We start from the raw sequence: 23294 nt of genomic DNA on the forward strand, positions 1-23294 counted from the left end.
AGTAGTTCAACTCGCCCATCATCGACATTTCAAACTTTGGAGTCATCACCCTGGTAAACTCTTCACAAGACTTTTGGTTAGTAGAACCAAATATTATGTCATCGACATAAATTTGGCACACAAATAAGTCACCATCACACGTCTTAGTGAATAAAGTTGGATCGACTTTCCCAACCTTGAAAGCATTAGCAATTAAAAAGTCTCTAAGGCATTCATACCATGCTCTTGGGGCTTGCTTAAGTCCATAGAGCGCCTTAGAGAGCTTACACACGTGGTCGGGGTACCGTTCATCCTCAAAGCCAGGGGGTTGCTCTACGTACACCTCCTCCTTGATTGGCCCGTTGAGGAAAGCACTCTTCACATCCATTTGGAACAACCTGAAAGAATGGTGAGCAGCATAGGCTAACAATATGCGAATTGACTCTAGCCTAGCCACAGGAGCAAAAGTCTCCTCAAAGTCCAAACCTGCGACTTGGGCATAACCTTTTGCCACAAGTCGTGCCTTGTTCCTTGTCACCACCCCGTGCTCGTCCTATTTATTGCGGAACACCCACTTGGTTCCCACAACGTTTTCCTTGGGATGAGGCACCAGTGTCCAAACTTCATTTCGCTTGAAGTTGTTGAGCTCCTCCTGCATGGCCAACACCCAGTCCGGATCTAGCAAGGCCTCTTCTACCCTGAAAGGCTCAATAGAAGAGACAAAAGAGTAATGCTCACAAAAATTAACTAATCGAGAGCGAGTAGTTACTCCCTTGCTAATATCACCCAATATCTGGTCGACGGGATGATTCCTTTGAATCCTCGCTTGAACTTGAGTTGGAGGGGCATGTTGTGCTTCTTCCTCCATAACATGATCATCTTGTGCTCCCCCTTGATCACACGCCTCTTCTTGATGAACCTGTTCATCGTCTTGTGTTGGGGGTTGCACCATTGTTGAGGAAGAAGGTTGATCTTGCTCTTTTTGTTCCTGTGGCCGCACATCTCCAATTGCCATGGTGCGTATTGCGGTCGTTGGAACGTCTTCTTCATCTACATCATCAAGATCAACAACTTGCTCTCTTGGAGAGCCATTAGTCTCATCAAATACAACGTCGCTAGAGACTTCAACCAAACCCGATGATTTGTTGAAGACCCTATATGCCTTTGTATTTGAGTCATAACCTAACAAAAACCCTTCTACAGCTTTGGGAGCAAACTTAGAATTTCTACCTTTCTTCACTAGAATATAACATTTGCTCCCAAAGACACGAAAGTATGACACATTGGCTTTGTTACCGGTTAGGAGTTCGTACGACGTCTTCTTGAGGAGGCGATGAAGGTAGACCCGGTTTATAGCGTGGCAAGCCGTGTTCACGGCTTCCGACCAAAACCGCTCGGGTGTAACACCCCAGGTGTTTATCGTCTGCTCGACCACGAGTGCAGACCTTAACACGTGATAGCGATGAATAAAATGGACACTAAATTTTAATTATCTCGCAAGGGTTCGAGTTTGGTGCCATTTTCATTTCGATAATCTATGTAATTAAAAGGGGTTCACAGGTTTTGTCGTTATTTAACAAATAAGCAGACCGAGGTAATTAGAACCGAACCGAGTAAAATGCTTAATTCAGTTTTGAATCAGATTTGAAGTATGCTGAAAATAATATCAACTAGCTGTTTTTGGGTCCTCATAACTTTTGATCTATAAACAGTTTGAAGGTGGACATTATAACAAGGTTGTAGAGCTATACTAGGGATACAAATTTGCTTAGGCAACCTGCCCCTAAAACCATGTGCAACTGGGTGTAAATCTGGTCCAAAGAGAGGCTGACAGGTTTGGATTTCAGACTTGGTGTAATTGTCCAAGTCAGAATTTCAGTGTGTTTGGCTCAACTTTGGAGCTTTGTGGTGCCTGATCCATGTGGTTTTGGGCTAAGATTGATGTATCAAGTTTGAAGACCACATGTTGGTGTGTAACTTTGGTTAAAGGTCATATCCCTAAAGCTACTTGGAACTTGGAGAAAAGGTGGTCCAAAGTGGAGCTGTCAGACTTGTGATTTCTGGACTTCGATTCAGAAATTGATGTGCAGTTTCAGCATTTTTAGCAAACTTCAGATCTCTGTTGTGATAAACTTTTGATGTTATGGCATGCACTCTCCACAGAGAAGTCTTAGAGGGTAGTGTGGTGAGTAACTTCTATTAAGTTTCATCTCCTTGAGCTTGTTTAGAAAGGGGAGAAAATGCTGCTCCAAGTCGCTATGTCAGACATTGGTGTGCTGAACCAAATTCAGCTAGGCTGAATTGTTGAGTTCGCTGGTGCTGCCCCAACTTTGGTGCTCGATAACTTGAGGTCAGTTGAGCTTTTGATAGTAACCATTAAAACAAAGTTGAAGACTGTGTATCAGTGAGCAATCTTGGTATAGGTCCGTTGTAGGTTGATGCACTGGTGTTGGAGTAAATTGTGTTCAAACTCTCTCTGTCAGGTGCGAGTTCAGCTTTTGGTTCAGTTAGCTGAATCTGAATTTCAGTATTTTCATCCCACTTTGAAGCACCATAACTTTTGATCCATGAATCTTTGACCTAAGGCTGCTGCAGCAAACATTTAAATCTATGTGTTGGGAACAATCTTTGTTAACTAAGATTGGCATGTATTGCTTGCACTAGTGAGGATCAAAGGGGTTTAAAGATGGGGGTTCATTTGGCGCCAGGTGCAGTTTTGGAATCTGAAACGTGATTCAGCTTTTCTGAATTTTTAGAAGACACATATTCCTCTCAGTTTTGGACCCTTCTAATTATTAATTCCTGAACTTTGGTGGATGATCATTACACCAAATATAAAGAGTTATTATCGGAGAACCATTCTTATTAAGCATTGATTTCCTGTCATTACTTAGAACTGGAAGAAAATCGTCCTTCAATTCCCTCTGTTTTGCAAGTTGGAAACTGAAACTTGTGTCAGTTTTGGGGGCCAGGGTTCAACATGCTCGCCTATGTCTCAGCCATCCTCATCCCTTTTATTTTCTAGAGCATGTCTATCTCCATGGAATATCCCCACCGCCTACTCTTCTTCTTATCCCAAGAGCTACCGTATTCTTTTTCTCTCATACGGATAGAGATAGCTGGAAGGAGAATTTCCTCACGTATCTCTCCCTCTGTGCTGTGCAACCGGCCACGTACTGAAGCTCTTCCTCACGCCACCTCTGCATCTCATTCACGTCATTTATTTCCCACGTATTTAGCTCCTGGAAACTTCCTTCACAAGATGCGTTGAACACCCTGGGAATCACCCACGCCACCCATCTCACCACTGCACCACTGCGCGCTTCGTACTGCTGGCCGGGCTGCTCCAGCACCAGGAACGCTCGCTCCTGCTCGTCGACGTTAGATTTTCCCAGACGCGCGAGCTCCCCAGCAACTCCAACACGTTGCTCGCCTCGCTCAGTCTTCAAGCCATCGTGCCGCTGGTTCTAGCCAAAGTCGGGCGCGTTCTTTCCTTCGCCAGGCAGCACCTCCAGTCGTCGTTTCTTTTCCACGGCTGCACGCTCACCGACTCAAGCGCTTGGCCATGGAGCTCGGTTTCGTGTGTGCCTGTGCTGGGTCGCCGGGTCACATGCTCGTCCGTTTTGATGTTGTGCACGTTCCGGCTTGTGGAACTCGCCGGCGTTGTCAGCTACTACTAGACCTCACAGTGGTACTGTGATGCCGCCGTGGAGACGTCTACTGTGCCATCTATTCTCTGTTGTCTCGCTACACCTGATTGTCATCCTCGTCCTTGTCTCGATCTCGCTACGGCAGCATCGGCGCTCTCGATATCGTCCTGAGTTCACTCCGCGTGCTGCGACGTCTCGCTCACCTCATCGCCAAGTCGTCGTCGCCCTCGCGGTTATCGGGTCGATTCGATCAGGGTAAGCTGATCTATTATTCCCGCTAGTTAAATCTAGTAAAACTAGAAAAATCGTGATTGTTGTGTTTAGTGAGTTATAGATGTCTAGTGCTTTCGTAGGATTGTGTCGATGTCTTGCCGCTAAATATTTGATTCTCTTTTTTGTATCATCCGGATACTTTATGCTCATACATGTGCATTGTGCATCTCATGAGGTACGATAATTAATCAAGTAAGACGAAGGAAAAGAGTCAAGTCGATACCAAGCGCGGGCTAATCCGCAGGATGATGCTGATGAACGAACCGGAAGATGGATAATCTGAACGAGTGCCAAGCCAATTGGTGCTCGTCAAGTGGTCGCCTAACAAACACTAACCTAGTGTTACCCAGGCAAGCCCCGGTGCATGCAACCCCTTCCTTGTATTTTTAAATTATTTTTACACACTTTAAGTCTAGTGAATGTGCATTAAGTTTATAGGAGTTGCTTGAAAACCCTTTGATGCATTGGCTACCTTGATATCCATCCCTTTTATAGATACTTCTGGTGAAGTATCAAAATATGATTTACAAAAAAATGCTTAGCCCTGCTTATAGGCAGATAGAGTTTGTCCTTTGCACTTATGCCTAGCTCAGGATGATCCTGAGGAAGGATGACTTCTACCTGCACGGATATTTTCATTGGGAGCATGGTGGGATCTTACTGCAAGGTTCCCTATAATGCTCTTTTCATCCTTAGGAACACAAAACAATCCTAAGGGTGGAAATACTTAAATCGGGACTTGGGCTAGGAACAGGTGATGTTCCGTCCGGGTCAATTAAGGATTGGATGCGTATGTAGGCCTGTATGATCAAGGACTATCTTAACTGGCCACATGCCCTGGAAATGGGACAGGGTAAGCTTGAACCCGGCTATTCCATACGTGAAAAGACAACCGCGCACTGGGCGTGGGAGATGGTGGGAGTAGCGTGTACCCTCCTGGCTAGAGGCTGGATGGAGGAGTACTGTGCTCCCGGGTAGCGCGAACCGGTTCACGTTGTGGAGGATCTGTGGGAACGGTTGACATATGCAAGGGTTAAGTGCTACATATGTCGTGTGGTTAGAGATCCTCAGCTGAGTAAATCGATTCGGATCGCCGTTATATCCCCGGAGAGTGGAGACTTGATCGCTGCCCTGCAACCTAAGTCAGGATGTGAACCTCATGAATAAAAATGATGTTGTATTGATGAGATGGTGAAATTAGACCAGATGCAAACAGAGTCTATTAATATTTAATCTGGCGTTAAAATATTGAAAGTAAGGACTCACTTTAGTAAGCTAATTCTGCAAAAGTATCTAAGTTGATTTTTGCTAAAGCCTCTCCTTGATTCCCAAATCCAGCATATCCTTGAGAGTCTTTTCTTTAGTCGGGTAAGTCTTGCTGAGTAATTCCATACTCAGGGTTTTATTCCCTGTTTTTTTTCAGGTTATAGTTTTGTGCTGCTGTTGATGGTGTTAAGTGTCGGTGGGCTCGACCTTCTTATATAAGTATACCCCATCTTTATCTTATTGAGGATGGTCACTTGAGCTAGCATATATTTCAAACTTATAAACAATTTATAACAATTCAAACTTATTTCTTTGAATCACTTTTGTAACCACTCCGATCATGTACATTGTAAAACTTGATGTAACATGTAAAATTTGGTAATAAGATTTCCGCTGTAAAATTTTTGGTGTGTGATTTGTGTTTACTTAATCCCGGTTCTGGTTGTAAGTGGTTTATCTGAGGTCCTTGGGACACTCGGACGGATCCTGTTAAGTTATTTGGTGCACAAGCATAGCCGTCTGAGGTCTTTGAGACAAGGACAGGTGCATGTGGGCCCGATAACTTGGGAGGTTCTGCCACAGCTGGTATCGGAGCAGGATTAAGTATATACGGTCACATACTATTTTCAAAACAAAAGTTTTGGTTTCGAAAAACCTATTTTCGACTAAACAGATTGTTTGGCTTTGAAAAACAGCTTTGAAAAAAAACTATAATGCTAGTGACATCCTCTATTAAGCCCTAAATTAAGGACTATTAGGTGCCTTATTTGAAAACCACTAACCCACAACCGGGGGTATTGCATACATGTGTATTGTTATTTTTGAGGCCATTCAGTACTGAATGGATCGACGCTCAAGGTAAGGTGAGATGTGAGAGCATGACCGAACAAACGTTGGTCTAGGGAAGTGCTTAATTGTAGCGCTTGATTATATACATGTTCCACATATGTATATATGAAGGCTGCGATGTGGAGTATTTACTTTTCTAGGAATTCAGTACCCCATGGATGTGTATGGGTATACAGACATGGGAATACTGAGAAGTGTAATGTACTTGCAACGACGCACCTACGCTCAGGTAAGAAGGTGAGTTACCATAATGAGTTGCCCTATGGTTAAAGTGTGGCAACGGCGCCTATGCGTGGCTCGACGCTTAATGATGAGCTGGCCTCCATATAGAAATATATGGAGTATAAATTGTGATAAACTGTCATGTTTGAATTGCATCATTGGGAAAATGGGCTGTGATGGAATTTTCTGCAGGTACACTAACCTCGAAAACGTATGTGTAGTTGACGACTAGAAAAACACCGTGAGAGTCGTAAGTATGCCACCGAGATAGAACACTATTGCCACAGTATGTTGGCAAAATCAGTGAGGACGTGTAGGACGAGCATGCATCCTGATTGTCACATTATGTTTGTCACTTATACACCCAAAATGCTTCTCTCATCTTTATTCCAGTAACCATTGATTGTAAATAATATGGTGTTTTAAAGCTACATGTTTAGATAGCTTTCAGGCTGTTTTAATTTGACCATTAGTGCAAATGGTGTTTGCTCTTGTGCTTGATATACTAATAGAAAGTTAGTGACTTGTTTGCCTAAACCCAAATCTAGGCCATGTTCTTAGTTGATGAACCATGACCCAAAGTTCATTTTTCCGTTACCCCTCCTTGACCCAAACTTATACAAACAATGCTTAGATAATTTCTTCATTGGACAAAAAAGGGTACTTAAGCTTAAAATAAGAATCTCGACTCATATTTCCATCTTAGACCATGCCCTTGACAATTGGTACAAGCTGATGTCTCTTATCCAGTTTGCCTGTTCTTAAGAATGGCCATGTTGCTTCATCAACCTAACCTAGGAAAGGCATGTCCGACCATTTTCTTGACTTTGATGCCTTTGGTTTCCTCATATCTATCTAAGGCATATCAACTCAATCTTATGATTGTTTTCCTCTGTATCTAATCAGATACTAATCCTTGACCTTGTAATCTCTGTGATGGGCATAGAAATATGCTTGTGGCTGAAGTATCGGTCTCCCATCGTACTTCTCTCATCAAGTTTAAGTTATGGTCATGTCTTGTTCATTTCATCGGGCCATAATCTATTTGGTTCTCTACTTGTAACCATTCTTACAGGTGGAGTATCTCCTTGTATAATGTCACCCTTGCCCAATTCATTTGTGTCGCGTGAGATTTCTTATTGGTTATGTCTAATAATGGTGTTGTGATTAAAACTGATGGTGCCGCGACAAAATCGAGGGCCTCCTGTGGATGCATACACATGGTTGTGCTGCTCGGCACGCGCTGGTATCATGGTTAGTAGTTGTAATCCATTATGAGACTATATCAATGTGTTATCCTGGCACAATCTAGTTTTACCATGTGAGATTCATTATTGGTGCCAGTTCGGTGATGGTGTCATGATTAATGACTTATGGTGCCGCTGCGGAACTGAGAGCCCCTTGTGAATGTACACGCAAGGTTATGCTGCTTGGCGTGTGCCGGTACCGAAGTCTCTAGTCATGATCCACTATGGAATTACACTGATGTGTAATCTTTCGTGGACTTTCCCTTAAAAAAATTTCTATGTTGTTTGTCAAGTGATCAAGCAACATCTATCATCTCTGTTGGATCAAAAGGGCATATCCCTTTCATGTGTGGTCTCTTTTCCTTGACTTTGATGGTGACTTCACACATACACGTTCCCTTTGCATCCTTTGTGTAAAGGTGAACCCTTGGAGCTTTTTAGTGTTGGAAGACAGGTAATTAGCTCTCAAAATGGAGATTGGTTTTCCCTGCTGCTGAGATGCAGGAGTTTGTTCATTCGCTCTCCTATTTAATCCATGTATTCCCTAACCAAGTGGATGGTTCATCTCGCATGCAAAAACGGATGAACAACATGACCAAATGGATTACTACCCATGTGCATGATCACCTGGTGATATGAGTGAACTCTCAAACATTGGCTTACCGATGGTACTGAGAGGACTTGCTCGATGTCAAAAGTAGTTCAACAAGTTGGTTTTTACTAACTTGTAACTGCCCAATGAACGAATGTTGAGTTTAGAGATCGTTTTATCGAGTTGTCTAAACTCACTTTGGTTCAACCCATCCTAAGAAAGTTATTACAAAGATTAAGTTAAAATCGACTGATAACCCCCTAATCATCGCTCTAGTCATGCCCCGATCGCCTCACGTGTGCTTTTCCAGCATGTGCGATCAGGTCGAGCCATGCCTAGTGCTCGATAAAATGGACTGGTTGTAAAGTCCGTATCTACAGATCCCTCCGCTGGTAATTCTCTAGAATCTATACCATATTTCGTGGACTTGAATTCTCGGGTTAGCCACATGTTAACCGCGACCGTATTCGACATCCACACACGTCCCCTGTGCTATGAATTTCCTGTAACCACTTGTTGGTAAACCTCTTTCTGTGTGTTTTACCCAAGAGGTTGCATCTGATTATTTTTGGGTAAAATCGTGTATCCACCGCTCGCCCAACAGACTCAAATAGTACAGTGTTATCAGAAAAAGCAAACTGCACATGGAACCTTATGTGTTCCTCTGGCAGACATCGTCTCTATTGGTGGACATTTCTAAATTAGCTTAAGGCAATGCATGTTATGTCCACTAGAGAAACCATATTCTGAGACACCCGCCTTTGCTTGGAGCTGTTTTATGGTTACCGCTGATATGGACAGGAGTTACATTATTCTCTGCTCTTAAAAGTCTTTCGTTCTGAATCTCGGGACGAGATTCTTTTAAGGGGGGAGGGTTGTAACACCCCAGGTGTTTATCGTCTGCTCGACCACGAGTGCGGACCTTAACACGTGATAGCGATGAATAAAATGGACACTAAATTTTAATTATCTCGCAAGGGTTCGAGTTTGGTGCCATTTTCATTTCGATAATCTATGTAATTAAAAGGGGTTCACAGGTTTTGTCGTTATTTAACAATTAAGCAGACCGAGGTAATTAGAACCGAACCGAGTAAAATGCTTAATTCAGTTTTGAATCAGATTTGAAGTATGCTGAAAATAATATCAACTAGCTGTTTTTGGGTCCTCATAACTTTTGATCTATAAACAGTTTGAAGGTGGACATTATAACAAGGTTGTAGAGCTATACTAGGGATACAAATTTGCTTAGGCAACCTGCCCCTAAAACCATGTGCAACTGGGTGTAAATCTGGTCCAAAGAGAGGCTGACAGGTTTGGATTTCAGACTTGGTGTAATTGTCCAAGTCAGAATTTCAGTGTGTTTGGCTCAACTTTGGAGCTTTGTGGTGCCTGATCCATGTGGTTTTGGGCTAAGATTGATGTATCAAGTTTGAAGACCACATGTTGGTGTGTAACTTTGGTTAAAGGTCATATCCCTAAAGCTACTTGGAACTTGGAGAAAAGGTGGTCCAAAGTGGAGCTGTCAGACTTGTGATTTCTGGACTTCGATTCAGAAATTGATGTGCAGTTTCAGCATTTTTAGCAAACTTCAGATCTCTGTTGTGATAAACTTTTGATGTTATGGCATGCACTCTCCACAGAGAAGTCTTAGAGGGTAGTGTGGTGAGTAACTTCTATTAAGTTTCATCTCCTTGAGCTTGTTTAGAAAGGGGAGAAAATGCTGCTCCAAGTCGCTATGTCAGACATTGGTGTGCTGAACCAAATTCAGCTAGGCTGAATTGTTGAGTTCGCTGGTGCTGCCCCAACTTTGGTGCTCGATAACTTGAGGTCAGTTGAGCTTTTGATAGTAACCATTAAAACAAAGTTGAAGACTGTGTATCAGTGAGCAATCTTGGTATAGGTCCGTTGTAGGTTGATGCACTGGTGTTGGAGTAAATTGTGTTCAAACTCTCTCTGTCAGGTGCGAGTTCAGCTTTTGGTTCAGTTAGCTGAATCTGAATTTCAGTATTTTCATCCCACTTTGAAGCACCATAACTTTTGATCCATGAATCTTTGACCTAAGGCTGCTGCAGCAAACATTTAAATCTATGTGTTGGGAACAATCTTTGTTAACTAAGATTGGCATGTATTGCTTGCACTAGTGAGGATCAAAGGGGTTTAAAGATGGGGGTTCATTTGGCGCCAGGTGCAGTTTTGGAATCTGAAACGTGATTCAGCTTTTCTGAATTTTTAGAAGACACATATTCCTCTCAGTTTTGGACCCTTCTAATTATTAATTCCTGAACTTTGGTGGATGATCATTACACCAAATATAAAGAGTTATTATCGGAGAACCATTCTTATTAAGCATTGATTTCCTGTCATTACTTAGAACTGGAAGAAAATCGTCCTTCAATTCCCTCTGTTTTGCAAGTTGGAAACTGAAACTTGTGTCAGTTTTGGGGGCCAGGGTTCAACATGCTCGCCTATGTCTCAGCCATCCTCATCCCTTTTATTTTCTAGAGCATGTCTATCTCCATGGAATATCCCCACCGCCTACTCTTCTTCTTATCCCAAGAGCTACCGTATTCTTTTTCTCTCATACGGATAGAGATAGCTGGAAGGAGAATTTCCTCACGTATCTCTCCCTCTGTGCTGTGCAACCGGCCACGTACTGAAGCTCTTCCTCACGCCACCTCTGCATCTCATTCACGTCATTTATTTCCCACGTATTCAGCTCCTGGAAACTTCCTTCACAAGATGCGTTGAACACCCTGGGAATCACCCACGCCACCCATCTCACCACTGCACCACTGCGCGCTTCGTACTGCTGGCCGGGCTGCTCCAGCACCAGGAACGCTCGCTCCTGCTCGTCGACGTTAGATTTTCCCAGACGCGCGAGCTCCCCAGCAACTCCAACACGTTGCTCGCCTCGCTCAGTCTTCAAGCCATCGTGCCGCTGGTTCTAGCCAAAGTCGGGCGCGTTCTTTCCTTCGCCAGGCAGCACCTCCAGTCGTCGTTTCTTTTCCACGGCTGCACGCTCACCGACTCAAGCGCTTGGCCATGGAGCTCGGTTTCGTGTGTGCCTGTGCTGGGTCGCCGGGTCACATGCTCGTCCGTTTTGATGTTGTGCACGTTCCGGCTTGTGGAACTCGCCGGCGTTGTCAGCTACTACTAGACCTCACAGTGGTACTGTGATGCCGCCGTGGAGGCGTCTATTGTGCCATCTATTCTCTGTTGTCTCGCTACACCTGATTGTCATCCTCGTCCTTGTCTCGATCTCGCTACGGCAGCATCGGCGCTCTCGATATCGTCCTGAGTTCACTCCGCGTGCTGCGACGTCTCGCTCACCTCATCGCCAAGTTGTCGTCGCCCTCGCGGTTATCAGGTCGATTCGATCAGGGTAAGCTGATCTATTATTCCCGCTAGTTAAATCTAGTAAAACTAGAAAAATCGTGATTGTTGTGTTTAGTGAGTTATAGATGTCTAGTGCTTTCGTAGGATTGTGTCGATGTCTTGCCGCTAAATATTTGATTCTCTTTTTTGTATCATCCGGATACTTTATGCTCATACATGTGCATTGTGCATCTCATGAGGTACGATAATTAATCAAGTAAGACGAAGGAAAAGAGTCAAGTCGATACCAAGCGCGGGCTAATCCGCAGGATGATGCTGATGAACGAACCGGAAGATGGATAATCTGAACGAGTGCCAAGCCAATGGGTGCTCGTCAAGTGGTCGCCTAACAAACACTAACCTAGTGTTACCCAGGCAAGCCCCGGTGCATGCAACCCCTTCCTTGTATTTTTAAATTATTTTTACACACTTTAAGTCTAGTGAATGTGCATTAAGTTTATAGGAGTTGCTTGAAAACCCTTTGATGCATTGGCTACCTTGATATCCATCCCTTTTATAGATACTTCTGGTGAAGTATCAAAATATGATTTACAAAAAAATGCTTAGCCCTGCTTATAGGCAGATAGAGTTTGTCCTTTGCACTTATGCCTAGCTCAGGATGATCCTGAGGAAGGATGACTTCTACCTGCACGGATATTTTCATTGGGAGCATGGTGGGATCTTACTGCAAGGTTCCCTATAATGCTCTTTTCATCCTTAGGAACACAAAACAATCCTAAGGGTGGAAATACTTAAATCGGGACTTGGGCTAGGAACAGGTGATGTTCCGTCCGGGTCAATTAAGGATTGGATGCGTATGTAGGCCTGTATGATCAAGGACTATCTTAACTGGCCACATGCCCTGGAAATGGGACAGGGTAAGCTTGAACCCGGCTATTCCATACGTGAAAAGACAACCGCGCACTGGGCGTGGGAGATGGTGGGAGTAGCGTGTACCCTCCTGGCTAGAGGCTGGATGGAGGAGTACTGTGCTCCCGGGTAGCGCGAACCGGTTCACGTTGTGGAGGATCTGTGGGAACGGTTGACATATGCAAGGGTTAAGTGCTACATATGTCGTGTGGTTAGAGATCCTCAGCTGAGTAAATCGATTCGGATCGCCGTTATATCCCCGGAGAGTGGAGACTTGATCGCTGCCCTGCAACCTAAGTCAGGATGTGAACCTCATGAATAAAAATGATGTTGTATTGATGAGATGGTGAAATTAGACCAGATGCAAACAGAGTCTATTAATATTTAATCTGGCGTTAAAATATTGAAAGTAAGGACTCACTTTAGTAAGCTAATTCTGCAAAAGTATCTAAGTTGATTTTTGCTAAAGCCTCTCCTTGATTCCCAAATCCAGCATATCCTTGAGAGTCTTTTCTTTAGTCGGGTAAGTCTTGCTGAGTAATTCCATACTCAGGGTTTTATTCCCTGTTTTTTTTTCAGGTTATAGTTTTGTGCTGCTGTTGATGGTGTTAAGTGTCGGTGGGCTCGGCCTTCTTATATAAGTATACCCCATCTTTATCTTATTGAGGATGGTCACTTGAGCTAGCATATATTTCAAACTTATAAACAATTTATAACAATTCAAACTTATTTCTTTGAATCACTTTTGTAACCACTCCGATCATGTACATTGTAAAACTTGATGTAACATGTAAAATTTGGTAATAAGATTTCCGCTGTAAAATTTTTGGTGTGTGATTTGTGTTTACTTAATCCCGGTTCTGGTTGTAAGTGGTTTATCTGAGGTCCTTGGGACACTCGGACGGATCCTGTTAAGTTATTTGGTGCACAAGCATAGCCGTCTGAGGTCTTTGAGACAAGGACAGGTGCATGTGGGCCCGATAACTTGGGAGGTTCTGCCACATCGGGGGTCTTGAACTCTCCAAGCATCATCCTCGCCATGTCAATGAGTGTCCTGTTCTTCCTTTCTACCACACCATTTTGCTGTGGTGTGTAGGGAGCGGAGAACTCGTGCTTGATTCCTTCCTCCTCAAGGTACTCCTCCACTTGAAGGTTCTTGAACTCGGACCCGTTGTCGCTCCTTATCTTCTTCACCTTGAGCTCAAACTCATTTTGAGCTCTCCTTAGGAAGCGCTTGAGGGTCCCTTGGGTTTCTGTTTTATCCTGCAAAAAGAATACCCAAGTGAAGCGGGAAAAATCATCAACTATAACAAGACCATACTTACTTCCTCCTATGCTTAGGTAGGCGACGGGTCCGAAGAGGTCCATATGAAGTAACTCCAGAGGAATTGATGTGGTAATTACATTCTTGCTGTGATGAGCACTTCCCACCTGTTTACCTACTTGACAAGCTACACAAGGTCTATCTTTTTTGAAAGTCACATTTGTTGGTCCTAACACATGTTCTCCCTTTAGAAGTTTGTGAAGGTTCTTCATCCCCACATGTGCTAGACGGCGATGCCACAGCCAGCCCATGCTAGTCTTAGCAATTAAACATGCATCTAGACCGGCCTCCTCCTTTGCAAAATCAACTAAATAGAGTTTGCCGTCTAGTACACCCTTAAAAGCTAATGAACCATCACTCCGTCTAAAGACAGACACATCTACATTTGTAAATAAGCAATTATACCCCATATTACAAAATTGACTAACGGACAACAAGTTATATCCGAGCGATTCTACTAAAAACACATTAGAAATGGAATGCTCGGACGAAATTGCTATTTTTCCTAGTCCTTTAACCTTGCCTTGGTTCCCATCACCGAATATGATTGAATCTTGGGAATCCTTGTTCTTGACGTAGGAGGTGAACATCTTCTTCTCCCCCGTCATGTGGTTTGTGCATCCGCTGTCGATAATCCAGCTTGAGCCCCCGGATGCATAAACCTTCAAGGCAAATTTAGGCTTGGGTCTTAGGTACCCAACTCTTGTTGGGTCCTACAAGGTTAGTGACAATAGCCTTAGGAACCCAAATGCAAGTTTTATCTCCCTTGCATTTTGCCCCTAATTTCCTAGCAATTACTTTCTTATCCTTTCTACAAATTGCAAAGGAAGCATTGCAAGCATGATAAATTGTAGAAGGTTCATTACTTGCTTTCCTAGGTATATGAACAACATTTCTCCTAGGCATATGATGAATAACATTTTTCCTAGGCATATCATGCACAATAGAAGAACTAGAAGCATGCATAGCATATGAATCATAAGAGTAATTCCTATAAGCATTTCTAGAGAATTTTCTATCACTATAAATGAAAGCATGATTCTTTTGAACACTATTAGCCATAGGGGCCTTCCCTTTCTCCTTGGCGGAGATGGGAGCCTTATGACTTGTTAAGTTCTTGACTTCCCTCTTAAAGCCAAGCCCATCCTTAATTGAGGGGTGTCTACCAACAGTGTAGGCATCCCTTGCAAATTTTAGTTTATCAAATTCATTTTTGCTAGTCTTAAGTTGGGCATTAAGACTAGCCACTTCACCATTTAGTTTTGCAATAGAAGTAAGGTGCTCAACACATGCATCAACATTAAAGTCCTTACACCTATTGCATATCACTACATGTTCTACACAAGAATTAGATCTATATTTGCTACTTCTAGCTTAGCATTTAAATCATCATTAACACTTTTTAAACTAGAAATAGTCTCATGGCAAGTAGATAATTCACAAGAAAGCATTTCATTCCTTTTAACTTCTAAAGCAAGAGATTTTTGGACATCTACAAAATTATCATGCTCTTCATACAAAAGATCCTCTTGCTTTTCTAACAATCTATTCTTGTCATTCAAAGCATCAATTAATTCATTGATTTTATCAATTTTAGTTCTATCTAAACCTTTGAATAAACTTGCATAGTCTATTTCATCATCGCTAGATTCATCATCACTTGAAGAAGCATATGTAGTATTATTCCTAGTGCATACCTTCTTTTCCTTTGCCATGAGGCAGGTGTGATGCTCATTGGGGAAGAGGGATGATTTGTTGAAGGCAGAGGCAGCAAGTCCTTCGTCGTCGGATGAAGAGCAATCCGAGTCCCACTCTTTGCCAAGGTGTGCCTCGCCCTTCGCTTTCTTGTAAGTCTTCTTCTTTTCCCTCTTCTTTTCTTGATCCTGGTCACTATCATTATCAGGACAATTAGCAATAAAGTGACCAACCTTACCACACTTGAAGCAGGAGCGCTTCCCCTTCGTCTTGCTCTTGTTGGGATGCTCCTTGCGACCTTTGAGCGCCGTCTTGAAGCGCTTGATGATGAGGGCCATTTCATCTTCATTTAGCCCGGCCGCCTCAACTTGCGCCACCTTTCTAGGTAGCGCCTCCCTGCTACTTGTTGCTTTTAGAGCAATGGTTTGAGGCTCGTGGATTGGGCCATTTAACGCCTCATCAACATATCTTGCCTCCTTGATCATCATTCGCCCGCTTACGAACTTTCCAAGTATCTCCTCGGGCGTCATCTTGTTGTACCTAGGATTTTCACAAATAGAGTTTACAAGATGCGGATCAAGGATGGTGAAGGACCTTAGCATAAGCCTGACGATGTCGTGGTCCGTCCATCTCGTGCTTCCATAGCTCCTTATTTTGTTGACCAGGGTCTTGAGCCTGTTGTAGGTTTGAGTTGGCTCCTCCCCCTTGATCATCGCGAACCTTCCTAGTTCGCCTTCCACCAACTCCATCTTGGTGAGCATGGTGACGTCGTTTCCCTCATGCTTGAGGGTGTCCCAAATCTGTTTGGCGTTATCCAAGCCGCTCATCTTATGATATTCTTTCCTGCACAATGATGCTAACAAAACAGTAGTAGCTTGTGCATTTTTGTGAATTTGTTCATTGATAAATATGGGACTATCCGTACTATCAAATTGCATTCCATTTTCTACTATCTCCCATATACTTGGATGGAGAGAGAACAAGTGACTACGCATTTTGTGACTCCAAAATCCGTAGTCCTCTCCATCAAAGTGAGGAGGTTTACCAAGTGGAATGGAAAGCAAATGAGCATTGGAACTTTGCATAATACAAGAATAATCGAAAGAGAAGTTCGAGTTAACCGTTTTCTTTTTCTTCTCGTATTCATCATCCTTTTGGGAAGAGGAAGACTCGTCGCTGTCGTAGTAGACTATCTTCTTGATCCACCTCTTCTTCTTCCTGTCCTTCTTCTTTTGACTCGAGCCGGAGTTAGTGGCTTTGTCGTCCCTCGGCTCGTTGAAGATGGACTCCTTCTCCTTATCGTTGACCACCATCCCCTTTCCCTTAGAATCCATTTCTTCGGGCGATTAGTCCCTTTCGTGAAGAGAATGGCTTTGATACCAATTGAGAGCACCTAGAGGGGGGTGAATAGGTGATCCTGTAAAAACTTGAAAGTTAAAGCCACAAACTTGATTAAGTGTTAGCACAATGAAATCAAGTGGCTAAGGAGAGCTCTTGTGAACCACAATTGACACAGTGAGAACAAGCACAAGAGACACAAGGATTTATCCCGTGGTTCGGCCAAGTGCAATACTTGCCTAGTCCACGTTGTGGCGTCCCAATGGACGAGAGTTGCACTCAACTCCTTTCAAGTGATCCAATGATCAACTTGAATACCACGGTGTTCTTCTTTCTTTTCTCTTTCCTATTTGCGAGGAATCTCCACAACTTGGAGCCTCTCGCCCTTACAATGAGATGATCACAAAGAAGCACAGATGTAAGATTGGGAAGACAACACACACAAGCCTCAAAGCACACGCACAAACACGCACACAAGTCACAACTCGAGCTCTAAGATCACACACGGAGTTCTCAACTCAAGAGGAGCTCAAATTGCTATCACAACGAATCAAATGCGCTAGAGAGATGTCTTGGTGCTAAGAGATGATCAAAGAATGCTTGGTTTACTCCTTCATGCGCCTAGGAGTCCCTTTTATAGCCCCAAGGCAGCTAGGAGTCGTTGAGAGCAATCCAGGAAGGCAATTCTTGCCTTTTGTCGACTGGTGCATCGGACAGTCCGGTGCACCACCGGACACTGTCCGGTGCAGATTTCTTTCCTGTTCTGGCGCAGCCGACCGTTGAAGATTTGGAGCCGTTGGCGCACCGGACACTGTCCGGTGCACACCAGACAGTCCGGTGCCCCCATCAGACCAGTGGCCCGGCCACGCGTCACGCGCGGATTGCGCGGCCGACCGTTGGCTCGGCCGACCGTTGGCTCACCGGACAGTCCGGTGCACCACCGGACAGTCTGGTGATTTTTAGCCGTACGCCGCCGACGAAATCCCGAGAGCGGCCTTTTCACCAGAGCCAGCCTGGCGCACCGGACACTGTCCGGTGCACCTAGACTGAGCAGAGTCTTGGCTGCTCGAGCCAAGTCTTTTCCATTTGTCTTTTCTCTGATTCTAGCACTTAGACAAATATGTTAGTACACTAAAACCAATGTACTAAGTCTAGAATCATATCTTTGTATTGATTTGCACTTTGTCCATCATTTGGCATAGTTTAACACATAACCATTTGTGTTGGACACTTAATCACCAAAATACTTAGAAATGGCCCAAGGGCACATTTCCCTTTCAACTTGACAAAGTACTAACGTGCCACAGGAAGTAAGCAATACATATTTTTTCTGGGTTACGGTTACGGGAGACTACCGAGGAAAAATTAATCATAGGCGGCTCTTCACACCAATCCGCTTCCTCCATTGCTCTTCCCGTACCCTGGCCTGGCGAGGTCGCGCTTAGCCAGCTTTGCAGGTCTCCTCCGTTTAAAACATGGCACCTAGCTGTTTTGGTGAGAAACCCTAGATTGATTGGAGTTGGATGTTCTGGAGTGGCGAGGAACCCTAGATTGATTGGAGTTAGATGGATGCTTGCTCGTTTTGTTAGTTCCTTTATCGTCCCTCAAATCCAAGCATTCCTTCGTGGGACTGGTACGATGCTCCAGTTCATCTAAAGCAGTTTGCCTTTTGGGGAATACTGGTTTGTGTTCGTTTTTCCAAAACTGTCTGGGGTTCAGTTTCATCTGAACCCGCTGTCCGCATGCTCTGTGTTTGAGACCCCTTTGGATTTATTGTTATAATGAGTTTTGCTTGCCGGTGTTCAATTAGTGTACCATTGAATTTTTAGCAGAGCACTGATCAAGTGTTTTGTTCCACGGATTTTTTAATCAGTTCTAATGCCCATAGATTATCTCATACATGTGTTGATTTCTACACATTTTGAATTTCATCTTATAATCAAATCTGGTCTGATTGACTGTTGCCTTTTATTTTCTTTTTAGTAACTTTTTGAGTACCAATGATGTAAAGGGACACAAGCTCTAGCAATGTTTCTGCTTCTCATGTAGGCCGTGTAAGACGTCGCAAACATCCAACTGAGGTTAGTAATTTCTTGTTCCTTTTGCTCTTTATTGCGCTTTGATCTCTCTCTCTCTCTCCCTCTTTAGATTTCAGCTAATACACTGAAACATGGTTCAACCTAGAGCAACAACCTGTTTTAGGTGTTCTTTTTCGTACTAATATTGGTCATTTTTTCAGGCTACCATAGATGGGAATAGAGTTAATGGACAACCATTGCTTGTCAGTGATCAGGACAAATATAAATCAGTGCTTACCCATACGTATTCTACAGTATGGATGATTGGAGGCTTTGCCTTTATTATTTATATGGGTCATCTATATATCTGGGCTATGGTGGTTGTGATTCAAATATACATGGCAAGAGAACTTTTCAACTTACTCAGAAAATCCAGTGAAGAGAAACAACTGCCAGGGTTCAGGGTCCTGAATTGGTAAGCAATGGTTCATTTTGATTCTACCAAGTTTAAACAGAAATTTGTCAATTTCACAGCTACCATGCTTTCAGCAGTATTTTTTCCCGTTATGACGTTTATGCCCAAGTATTATTTCCTATTGTAGGCACTTTTTTTCACGGCAATGCTGTACACTTATGGGCGCTTTCTTAGTCGTCAACTGGTGAATATAGTGACTTCAGATCACTTGCTTTATAAGTGAATCTGGAACTGTGTAGAGAAATTGGTTAGGATGAAATAGAAAGAGATAGGTTGTACACTTATGGGCGCTTTCTCTCTTTATGTGCCATGTTGGATGGTTCTCTCTACTTCCAGTTCAGCCTGCATACATTACTAATAAATACCATAATTTTGAATCAGGAACTGTGTAGAGAAATTGGTTAGGATGAAATAGAAAGAGATAGGATGATACTGTGTAGAGAAATTATGTTACAAGTGAATTACATGATTTGTGTATCTAACTGAACCTTGTAGTTATCATGGAAGAGACACTGACTTATTCGTGTGCAGATCTAGATGCCAACCATTAGGCATGATTCGATTCTAGAAGATCCTGATGGTGACACCTCACAACCACAACACATCTCGGACTACTACCATGTCAGTCTCAAGAATGTGATGATAACATGACCATTCAAATTGGTGAAGTACTTCAGATGCAAATTGAGGTTCAAAGATAGTTAAATGAACTACTTGAGGTAAGTCACTGACACCACTAAGATAACGCTCTTGGTTCAGATAGCTTTTTCACATTGTAGATAAGGTAGGTTGAACAATGGGCTATCTCAAGCATTTTGGCTAGCACAGTCCCAAATGACTTACAATTTGGAATGGAGGGAGTACAAGCTACCCTTTTAGATCAATGAATAAGATTGTTTAAGCTAAAAATATGCACATAGCAATTAGTTATTGTAGGTTGAAGAAACATATAGTCTGTTTTTTGGATAATAAAACAAATAGTTTGTTTAAAAACCAAACATGAAAATAGATCTCTCAAACACCAATTTATCGTTGAACTTCAAAACGTTTCGTGAACATTCTCATTAATGTAAGTCTGCAATCTTCAACAGATGGCTTGCAACCTATATATGGTCCCTCATTCTAAATTATGATTTTAGTTATAGGTCATGTTTTTTTCAACCTGTACGAGTCCACTCAATTTTGAACTTCTCCCATGCAGAAATGGTCATTTGTTAAATCTGAGCAGAAAAGATCGGAAATCCAAGGGCTTATGGAATTGGTATTGCAAAGATCTTCATGTGATTCGGATCCTTATAAGGAAAGATAATTTATATACATGAGGGAGCCACCTATTGATTCTTTTGATGTCTCTACATGTGGTAATAGTTTCATCTGAGATTGTCTCTACCTACTATATATGCAGCTTGTTTACTAAAAAAGTTCTATTTCTCAAACTGCTAACTACTTGATTCTTTACTGCTAGGCCTTGATTTGCTGGATGACATCTTGTTGGGTTATAAAGCTGAATGGCCAATGAATATTGGCATTACAGTAGACGCATTGAAAATACATGCTAAAATATTATGAATGTTCTTTACTGCAGTTGCTGCGGAGGAAGCCGACAGCGCAGCTATGGTCGTTGAGAAGAAGGTTGTCGCGTCTGTGTAGCTTGTCGCCGTTGCTGCGCACAAGGCGGGCTGCGCCATGGATGCTATCTGTTTGTATTACTTTTGGTTGGTTGCATTAAGTGTTGTACTGTGTGTTTGGTAATGCAGTTACTTTTGTATTCAGTGAACTGTTTGGTAATGCGGTTCCTTCTGTATTTAGTGAATTGTGTGGTACTGCGTACACACTGTAGTTCCTTTTGTATTAAGTGTAGTAGTGATGAGGTAATGCATTGCACTTGTACTACTGAGCTAAATCTATGTACTTGTGCCTGTTGTGGCTAAAAAGCATATGTTTAAGAAAATACTGCTTTCTGTGAATGAGGTACTAGCAATCTGTGTACATTATGGCTCTAAATGGCTAAGTCTGTGTACTTGTGTTTATATGAAATCTGAAATATCTGTTGAGGCTATTTTCTCAGTACTACTGAGGCTATTTATAGTTTCTCGAAAACTATTCTTCAGTATCTTGGGAACTTTTGTTCAGTTTCAACTAAACTATTTTTAAGTTTCTCAAGAACTAGAGACTATTTTCTCATGAACTATTGTATAGTTTCTCAGGACCTATTCTTCAGTTTCTTAGGAACTATTATTCAATCTCTCATGTACTATTTTTCTGTTTCTCAGGAACTATTGTTGAGTTTGTCTTGAACTATTGTATAGTTTCTTAGAAATAAATATTGTTCAGTTTCATAGAAATCTGAAATAACTGCAGATTCAAGTGACTATTTTCATAGAAATATGAAATAACTACAGATTTAAGTGACTATTTTTACCGAAATCTGAAATAACTGCAGTTCATAGAGTACAAGGGAAATAGAGGAGTATTTTCACTAGAAAGTAGTGCTTGAGATCATGAATGAATTCTAGACTATTTTCACTAGAGAACAGTAGTTCATTTCACAAATTACAGTTTCAAACAAGTTCACATACCGGTACACACTGCACTTCACATATTACAATTTAAGTGGCTAGATTACACTTTCTTCTTCTTCGGGGTGATTTTTAACTAAACATCTAAGAATGTGTGGAGACGATGTTGCTCCTGCTGAAATAGTACTACCGGCTTCTGTCGTAGCAATCTGTGATGAGACACCCCCAGCCCTCCAGTCACCACTTCTTCAGTCCTTGTATTAGGAACCACCTCATCAGTATGTTACTATCATATAGCCCGAAGCTCTTTAGGAACCACTTCATCAGTACGTTGCCCGTGAACTATCTCGTGTACATGCAATCTATAGAGCATAATGGAATTAAATAGTTGTGACCTAACCACATAAGAATCTAACTAGATATATGCTCGTGTGTTGCTATGGTAAAATACATTAATATATAAAAAATATTGTGTTTTATAATATTAACTCCGTAGCAATGCACGGACATATACCTATAACATACATATGTACATAAGTTATTGTGTTATTATACAGTTCCGTTGCAACGCACTCACCTAGTATATATATATATATATATATATATATATATATATATATATATATATATATATATATAGGGACGAGGTAATGGAAGCCCTGGGCTTCCATTAGTACCAGGAAGCCCCAGCCAGGTATAGCCACGTCCCGTACCAGCGGGCGTCCCATCGGGCACGGGTTCTGACTCGGACAGATTTTAGCGTAAAACGTAAACAAAAACAGCGTAAATGATTACGAGTTTTAGCGTAAATCGTAGATCTGTTTTGAAACTGCGAATGCGGCCCGAAAATTACGGCGTAAAAATCTCGCGCGTCCCATCGTGATCGGGTTCTGACTCAGAAAGATTTTAGCGTAAAACATGAACCAAAACAGCGTAAACGAGTACGAAATTTAGCGTAAATCGTATATCTGTTTCGAAACCGTAAATGGGTCCCGAAAATTACGGCGTAATAATCGCGTGCGTCCGATCGTGCGCGGGTTTTGGCTCAAATAGATTTTAGCGTAAAACGTGAGCTAAAACAGTGTAAATGAGTACACAATTTAGCGTAAATCGTATACATGTTTCGTAACAGCAAATGAGGCCTGAATTACGGCGTGAAAATCGCGTGCGGCCGATTGAGCGCGGGTTCTGGCTCGAATGGATTTCAGCGTAAAAACGTGAACCAAAACATTGTAAATTAGCACAAATTTTACCATAAATCGTATATCTGTTTCGTAATGGCGAATGGAGCCCAAATTTACGGCTCGGACGGATTTAAGCGTAAATCGTGAACCAAAACAACGTAAATGAGTATAAATTTTAGCGTAAATCGTCCATCTGTTTCATAATAACGAATGTAGATCGAATGTATCTCTCAGCGCATGAGATTGTCATAAAATGCATCAAGAAATTTCGTAAATTGGTGTAAGATACAACAAGAAGTGATCTGAGGTAATTGTAGCGTAAAATGCAAGCTAACCATCTACAGGAGAACTGTTTCAGATTTTACAATAAGATATAAAAGATAATTATTCCTGTACTCAGCTATGATAATGTCGTGTT

At 42.3% G+C, this 23294-nt stretch overlaps 2 long non-coding RNA genes across 8 annotated transcripts; both read left to right on the forward strand.

Moving 5' to 3' along the window:
* Positions 1–1436: 1436 nt before the first annotated feature.
* Positions 1437–4029, forward strand: LOC109940936 (uncharacterized). Its single transcript, XR_002263710.3, has 2 exons — positions 1437–3670; positions 3775–4029. It is a non-coding gene; the product is annotated as an uncharacterized lncRNA (long non-coding RNA).
* A 4712-nt stretch (positions 4030–8741) lies between these two features.
* Positions 8742–21140, forward strand: LOC103632078 (uncharacterized). 7 transcript variants are annotated; one of them, XR_004851364.1, is made up of 7 exons: positions 8742–11246; positions 11351–15494; positions 18664–18761; positions 18920–19173; positions 19705–19892; positions 20375–20534; positions 20639–21140. It is a non-coding gene; the product is annotated as an uncharacterized lncRNA (long non-coding RNA). The 7 variants fall into 7 exon arrangements; XR_002263706.2 differs by having other exon boundaries at positions 8758–15494; XR_002263704.2 differs by having other exon boundaries at positions 8758–11460.
* Positions 21141–23294: the final 2154 nt, after the last annotated feature.

This window comes from Zea mays, chromosome 7 (assembly GCF_902167145.1).
Source record: "Zea mays cultivar B73 chromosome 7, Zm-B73-REFERENCE-NAM-5.0, whole genome shotgun sequence".
NCBI lineage: Eukaryota > Viridiplantae > Streptophyta > Magnoliopsida > Poales > Poaceae > Zea > Zea mays.